Genomic DNA, 8,548 nt, shown 5'->3' with positions numbered 1-8,548 from the left:
GTGGAGCAGACACAGCTGATATAGAGTCTACATTCCACACACAAAAAAAGCCACATTGTAAGGCTAAGTTTGCAGTGAAACACGCAAAAGTCAGAAAATGACATGAAGGCGGTTTCTATAACCTTAACGCTTCCCCGCAAGTGTATGGATTACAATACAGTTTTATGTAATCACATGTTATTATGTCAAAGATGGTGGTCATTACTGAAGGAGGCAACTATTCAGTATTTTAATTCTCATTGATCTGGGCGTGGCCTGGTCTAGTTTACTGCACATCACCCAAAGCTGCAATGAGGAGTTATCTTTCTTTAAAGCTTTTTATCAACATCACATTTGAGCTTCTCACAATCTTTGATCCATGTATTCTGACACCACCCGGGTGAACTATTCAGTATTTGGTAGGCTGATTAACAGGTATTGTGCCCCCCACTAAGGGCTCCTTTAGCCAGGGAATTATTCCAAAATAGCTATTCCTGCTTAACTCCATGTGTGAATGTTCCTATTCCATAACAAAAGTGCCTTATCTCGAATTAGCTTAATCTAAATAAAAAGGAGTACTTGTGGCACCTTAGAGACTAACAAATTTATCTGAGCGTAAGCTTTCGTGAGCTACAGCTCACTTCATTGAATGCATGCATCCAATGAAGTGAGCTGTAGCTCACGAAAGCTTATGCTCAAATAAATTTGTTAGTCTCTAAGGTGCAAAAAGTACTCCTTTTCTTTTTGCGAATACAGACTAACACAGCTGTTACTCTGAAACCTTAATCTAATGTATTTATTTTATACATGAGTAGTCTTATTTAATCCAACTGCATTAAGATAACTGAGAATAAGGAACTGCTATTCTGGAATAAGAACGTACACAGGTTGTTAATCAATAAGTATAGTTAATCCACTTTAAATTCACACCCTACCTTATTCTGGTTTAATGTTCAGGTGTAGGACAAGCCGTTAAATCTACCACTCCTGCTTTCACAACTGGTATTGCCACATTAGTCATTTTATTTATCATTAAATTCATTACTTCTAACATTATGCCAATAGATATTTACTAACAAGGGGGGAGATGGTCTTGCCATTCACTGTTCTGATTCTTAACTGTGTTCAAATTATACTTATGTTCTTCCATGTTCTCTCCCTAAAATACACAGTAGGTATGAACTGCAAATATAGGAATTATCCACCAGATATAAATGAGCATCACACCACTTACACATATCCCTTTCTCTACAAATCTGATTCCTCAGAAGAGGCATGTTAGATTTTTGTCATCAAATTCGTGAGAATTTTTTAAATAGCTTTTCTTTTTACTCTGAAAAATGTTAATGCTGTCCATGACTGGGGTTTCAATCTCATGAAAGACCACAGCATGATAGCATTACCATTTTCAGATGGTTGGTATTCTTCAAGAATTTTCCATTGTCTGCTCTTCCAATAAAATGCCTCTTAAAAGTTTGGTGAATTATGGACTTCCTGTACCTGGATTTCTAATAAAATTCAATAAAGTAAAATATACCTATATCAGCAAGTTCCTTGACTTCAGGTGAAACCATATTGCATTTAGCAGAGTTGTATGGCATTGAATATCAGTAAAGAACTACTACTTACCGGTGGTTAAAGTTGATCAGAATAGAATGGGAAGCTCACCTCTTCTCGTGGTTGTCATGACAGGACTTGAAGTCTAGTGATGATCCTGCAGTTTCATCGTTTGCTAATGGGATGCACAATGATGAAGACAGCATTCACTTCCTCAGGGAAGAGTTTCACTTACCTAGTATGGATAACTCCTTCCACTGAGTGAAATTCTATGGCCTGTGGTTGTACAGCAGGGTGGACTAGTTCCTTCTGACTTCAAAATTCATGAGAACATGAACAAAGAAAAGTTTCTGAAAGGAGTTCCTGTTCCTGAGGAGAGCCCTAGCTTGCCAGAAGTAGGGCTGTAAATTAAATTAAGTTTAAAGTAGGACTGTAAATTAATCACAGTTAACTCAGCGATCAACTCAAAACAAATTAATCACGATTAATCACAATTTTGATCACACAATTACCTTTTCTTGAATATTCTGTTCTTTTGCAACATCCAAGAAATGCTTTACACATATTTCGGCATAATGTCTCTCTTCAGCACGTGTTACTGTTGAAGCAAACAACTGCAGTTTCCATGCAGCATCAGTTATGCTGTGACTCCAAGACAGCTGTGATTGCTCAAGAATGTCCAGTGATCACTAGTCAAAGCAACAGCTAGTGCATTTTGCAGAAGCTTCAACTTTGTAGTCTTTTCATTGTGATATAGGTCATGTATTCATGATGCAATAGTTCTTTGACAGGGAAAGGTATATGACTGATTGGAAGTAGAATTTGAATAACACCTCTTGGCCCTCTGTCGCTTGCAATGTTGAGTGGTCTGTATTCCATAGCTATCCACTTTGCAAATAGCATTGGTTAAGCTGTTGTACTTTGTTTGAATCATGGGCTTGTAAAGATCTTGAAACTCTGTAAGCATACTCTGTCATGGATGGCAGGATTCATTTTCTGTTGATGGGTTATCTGTAGCACAGGAATTGGAGGCGAAAGCATGTTTAGCATGTAGGTGGTACTGCAGACTTGAAGTAATTCGATGGTATTGGAACTTAGCCTTGCAATAGCTACATTTAACTGTCTTTTTATCCAGTGTGATCAAAACTGTGATTAATCGCAACTAATTTTTTTAATCCCTTGACAGCCCTACTTATCAAGCTCAGTCTGGGAACAAATTAGGCAATGTGCAGACTACAGGGTTTTGTTGACAAAACTAACTAAACTGCTGTTGTATGTCCACACTATGCTTCTTGCATTGGCAGAGCACATCCACACTAGCAGCTCTTGCATCGACACAGTGATCAGTGCATTGTGGGTGGCTATCCCACTATGCAACTGACTGCAGGGTGCTTTGGGAAAGGTTTGCAATGCTTCATGGGGCAGGTACAGCGTCACACAATGCAGGTTTCTTAATTCCATCGTTCCATGGGCATCCTATTAGATTGCCAGCCGCTTTTTCAACTGAAGTGGGTGGCGGGGAGGAGAGTGTGTGACAGGGAGTGGGTGGGGGGGGAACGAGATAAAGTATGTGTTGGGGGAGTGTGTAAGAATGGGGGTAGAATGTGTATGTGAGAGTGTATGTGTTGGAGGAGAGTGAGCATGTCAGCATGCAGTCTCTAAATTCGGACAGCCGCAGAAAGCAACCTATCCTGAGCTGGGGTATGGGGAACAACCCTGACATCAGCCCCCGCCTCTCGCCCTGGCTCAGCACAGCACAGCAGTCTCCCTCTCTCTCTCTCTCTCTCACACACACACACACACCCCTTCCTGCCTGCCTCTGTGTAAAAGAGAGCAACATTCCACTTAGTGATTTGCTCTTTGCTGCCAGAGTTGAGTTGCACACTCAGCTGTCAGACCTTCCTGGAGCTTTGCAAGGGGAGGGGCACATGCCTATGCAGCAGCAATGTAGGGTAGCAGAGTTCAAAACAGTGAGCAGAGCAGTATTGGCAGGCATTGTGGGATACTGAAGGAGGCCAGTTCTGGCAATATAATGAATGGCAGCATCTATGCTGTTGCTTTGTAGCTTTTAGTTTGCCACAAAAAGCTTTATCCCTCTTGTCAACGTGGTTTGATTTTGTCGCCACACCAGGGCAGTTTTGTGACCAAAAGTGGCATTGCAGTGTGCACACCTCCCCTGTTTTGCTGCCAAAAGCTGCCAGTTGCCGACAAAACTCTGTAGTGTACACAGGGCCTTAGTTTTTTTGCCCCCACTGCTCCCCTTGGAAGGCTGTTCCAGAACTTCACTTCTCAGATAGAAATTTCTAACCATCAAACTTCAAACCTAAACTTGTTGATGGCCAGTTTATATCCATTTGTTCATGTAGTGTCACTGGCCCTTAACTTAAATAGCTCCTCTCTCTCCCTGATGTTTATGCCTGAGATGTACTTATTGAGAGCAATCATACCATCCCTCAGCCTTCGGTTTGTTCGGCTACACAAGCCAAGATCCTTACCTCCTTTTGTAAGGCAGTTTCTCCTTCTCTGAACCTGTTCCAGTTTGAATTCATCTTTGTTAAACCTGGGAGATCAGAATTGTACCCAGTATTACAGATGAGGTCTCACCAGTACCTTGTACAATAGTAATAACACTTCCTTTTCTCTATCGGAAATACCTCGCCTGAAACATCCTAGGATTGAATTACCTTTTTTCACTGCTGCATCCCATTGGCAGCTCATAGTCATCAACCAATCCACCCAGGTAGGGATGCCAACTTTGGTTGGATGAATTTCCGGAGGTTTCATGACATGACATTATCTTTAATTAAAGATTAAACCTTTAATTCCTGGAGATTCCAGGACAATCCTGAAGGGTTGGCAACCCTACACTCAGGTCTTACTCCTCCATCACTTCCAACTGATAAGTCCCCATGACCTTTCACTTTGAACTAGGGCTGTCAATTAAGGATTAATTCACAGCACAATTAACACATTAATTATTTTAATGCATTAATTGCACTCCAGAGGCTGCAGTGGGGGCTGAAGGCCAGAACCCCATACCCTGAGGGGGGCTGAAGGCCAGAGCCCTGCAGGGCTGAAGGTAGGGGAATGACAATTTTTTTTTTAAGTCCAAATGGGGTCACCAGCACAAAAAGTTTGAGAAACACTCTAAAGTTTTACATTGTTTTATTTTTGAGTGCAGTTATGTTTAAAAGAAAAAAGAAAAAAAACCAACCCCAAAACCAAAAAAAAAAAAAAAGACAACCAAATTTGTAAGTTGCACTTTCAGGATAAAGAGATTGCACTACAATACTTATGAGGTGACCTGAAATACTCTTTTTTGTTTATGTTTTTAATAGTGCAAATATTTGTAATAATACAAAGTGAGCACTGTACACTTGGTATTCTGTATTGTAATCAATATATTTGAAAATGTAAAAAACATCCAAAATATTTAAATAAATGGTATTCTGTTATTAACAGAGCAATTAAAACTGCAATTAATCCCGATTAGTTTTTTTAATTGCTTGACAGCCCTAATTTGAAGCTGGGGTTGATAGGAGGCACATCCCTGATGCTCCCAACCATCACTCCTATAAATGGCAGGATTTAAATTTGACCAGGATGAGAATCTGCATTGATGTAAACACCACAAATAAAATGGAAGGTCTAAGGACCCTTCCCACAGGAAAATGGTGAAATCCCTGATGCAATCTTCTACACTTTTGAAGAACTCAAAATAGTTCAGAATATTTTATGAAAACCAAACAAATTTAATATTTGACCAACTTGTCAGAGGCATGTTAGGTCCTATTAACATATTGACCCCAAACCAGGAAGCCTGCATAATAAAAACAATGTGCTTTCTATCTATAAGAATACTCATGTTTTCCTAAATACACCTAAAATGAGGTCTCTCAAGCATCAACATTCGATCCAAACATGGACCCTGACCTCTGGAGCAAACATTAATGGGAATTCTATTGCAATATTTTGGCACCACACTTTTATACAAAACCAAAAATTATTTTACTAGGGGTCAAGCGTTCAGCTCTTCCCTTCATTTCCTTCAGTTTCTCCACCTTTTTCTCTTTATTCTGCAATTCTTTTCCCACTCACCATCACTTCCCTTAGAATCAGACTTTCAATCTCACTGTTTAACTGTTTCAATCCCACCTTTCATTCACTAAATAACCCCCCCACCTCCACCACTCTCTAAATTTGCCTGTCACCCCTTTCCATTCCCATTCTTCCATCCCTCACTACTCTCATCTGACCCTGCATTCGCTTCCCCACTCCCTCCGCCCACAATGGAGTGTCATGGAGGAAAGAGAGCCTGGGACAACCAACCTTGTCAGCTTTCTTCCCACTGGAGTCTAGAGGAGATGGTGAGGGGCAGTGGCTATAGGGAAATAAGGATGTCTTCTCTCCTGTCCCTTGTTCCTCCTTTGCAGCCTTCACAATGAGGTCTTCTTCCTCTCTCCCCATGAGAGAAGGAGGAGCAGGTGACAGGACATGTTCATGAAACTGATTGGGGTGGGGAAGCCTCTTCTCCCAAAGATGCTGCTAATACTCTACCTAGTAGGTAGGAAATCTGAAAGCCCCAATAAACTTGTGAGCCAGTTCCCACCCCACATTCTCCTGCCTGAGAAGTGCTCACTCCATGAGACAGGCAGAATATGCAGAGAGGGAGCCCTGGATGAACAATGATCACCCAAGCCAGGAAAAAGCAAAGGAGAAGGAACTCTCTCTCTGCTTATAGCTGCATTCCCCCTATCCTTAACCTCATATAGTTATCAGACCGAGGGGACAAGACCAATGCATTAGCTGACTAGCGTATCACCACTAGGAACTTACTATCATATCAACAGTTGATCCAAATTTCAGAGCCATGAAAACCACCTTTGCCAACTGACAAAGTTCATATTCACTTTCCCAGATCTAAGCCTTCCTCTGCAGTTTTGGTTCCAGGTTGAATTTAAATCCCAAGCACATTTCAGGTTGTGATTCAGATGTAGTTGAAATCTCACAAGGACAGATTCTGGCATGATTTTGGCTCAGACGATGGAAATCACACAAGGACAGCCGAGGTCCCAAGCAGAGCTAGTAACAACAAAAAAGTTACAAGATTTTTCAGGAATTTTTTTTTTAAATGCGGACCAAACTTTTTGAACAACAGTTCTAAAACTTGTAAAATTGGGGGGAGGGATCTATTTTACTCAAAAATGTAATTTTATCATAAATCTAATTGAAAACTCAAAATTCAGTCACAAGATCTCCATTCATGGTGGAAGTCTCAGAATATTTCAGTGCCATTGAATCCAAACCACTCCTAATTCTGTCTCACATCCAAATCTGAATAATTACCAATAGTCCAGAACCAAATAGAACCACCATCTTGTCAACCCATCTCTATTCAAATCAGGTTCGTTCAGGAATCAAGTTATTTTAGTGATCTCCCCATAATGTTTAACCACTGCATTTAGAACACTTGGGAAAAAAATAATCACACTTTCATAGGTTTTGTGAAAATTAAGAGCCAATTCTGACATGTTCAGCTATTTTATACAGAAAACAAAACCTGGTTACCCAGGCAAAGAAAATACAGCACTGCAGTTTACTTCAGAGGCCATATTTATCAAAAGATATTCTTCCAAGCCAGAACTTCACTAACTAAAAAATGGTGATATGCAATTTAATTAGCGCTGTATTTTGTCATTGTACAAGCCTATGGAATGTAGAACATGCCCTATGCCTAATTTGGTAGACAGAGTCTATGATTCTAAAGTTATGAATAAATATAAATAAAATTTAAATATACAAGGTCAAAGTCCCTTTAAGTGAAACAGGAATATTCCCACATTAGAATTATACAGTACAACCTTGCTTAACCAAACCTTAATTATCTGAAACTATCAAAACAGGATTATAGAGAATTTAATGGAGTGGGAAAGTCCCAGAGCTCAGTCTCCGTGCCCGAAAGTCTATACAGCAATGAAACGGCCAGGCAGCAAGCGCCCCGCAAGCCTGAGTTGGCTGGCACAGGCTAACTTCTTTGCAGTGTATAAATACCCTAAGTATACTGACATAATTGTAATTAATGGTGCCACTAATTAGAAGAGATATTTCTAGTTAAATATATTTTATTGTATGTTTGTTGTTCTTTTGCTAATTTGTGACATCAGTTTGTTAAGAAAGCAAGTGAAATTTCAAAAGTATACCTAATGGTAAAGGAGTCAGTGGGACAGAATTTAAAGAATGCATTTGCTAAATAAAATGTTACAGTAAGTATGACTCAAATTCTTTTCTAGCCAAGAAAAAAGCCTCTGAGCCAAAGGAAAATGAAATTTTGACACTCTTTTCAGCAGAATCTCTTGAGGATTTGTTTTGTCAGCCACATAAACAATCTAAAAAAAATAAAGACTTATTACATGGAGGGCTGGGAGTTCCAACATACCTCCCTACTAGTTAAGGGAAATGGTTTTCACATAAGACATTAACTGCTTTTTTTTTAGCAGCTGAATACTAACAATGCCTCAAAGAACACAGAGGACATGGAGAGATTCAGAGATTACGCATCTAAAAATGCTGACATGTAATTGATAACAATTGGACACTATTCTAGAGCTCTCTTTCTGGGGAAGGAGAGGTCTTAAAAAGAATTACAAGCAGTTTGACGACAAAAGAACTTACTTCCATTTTTAAGTGATTTAGGTTTATTACCTATTGCTATTAATGTACAAGACACCAGAGATCTGAAGCAGCAAAGATTTTTGTGACACTTGTGTGCTTTTGCAAATGGAAGAAAAAAAATAATTTTCTTTGACTTGTTATTGTAGGAAATGTACATTTTGTGACATTCCACTGGGGAATAATTTTGGTAAGAAATTGAACTAGCATTTCAGTGGATACAAAGTTGTTGTTTTTTTCATGGCAGCTGAAACAAATACTAAGCAAAAATTGTTTTGCATGTTACTGAATGAAAAGAAAATACATCAAATTTGTACAGATGGACTAGCTCACTTATTTTCTG

Source organism: Lepidochelys olivacea (assembly GCF_965140295.1).
Source record: "Lepidochelys olivacea isolate rLepOli2 genome assembly, chromosome: 1".
NCBI lineage: Eukaryota > Metazoa > Chordata > Testudines > Cheloniidae > Lepidochelys > Lepidochelys olivacea.
This window is presented reverse-complemented; position numbering follows the sequence as displayed.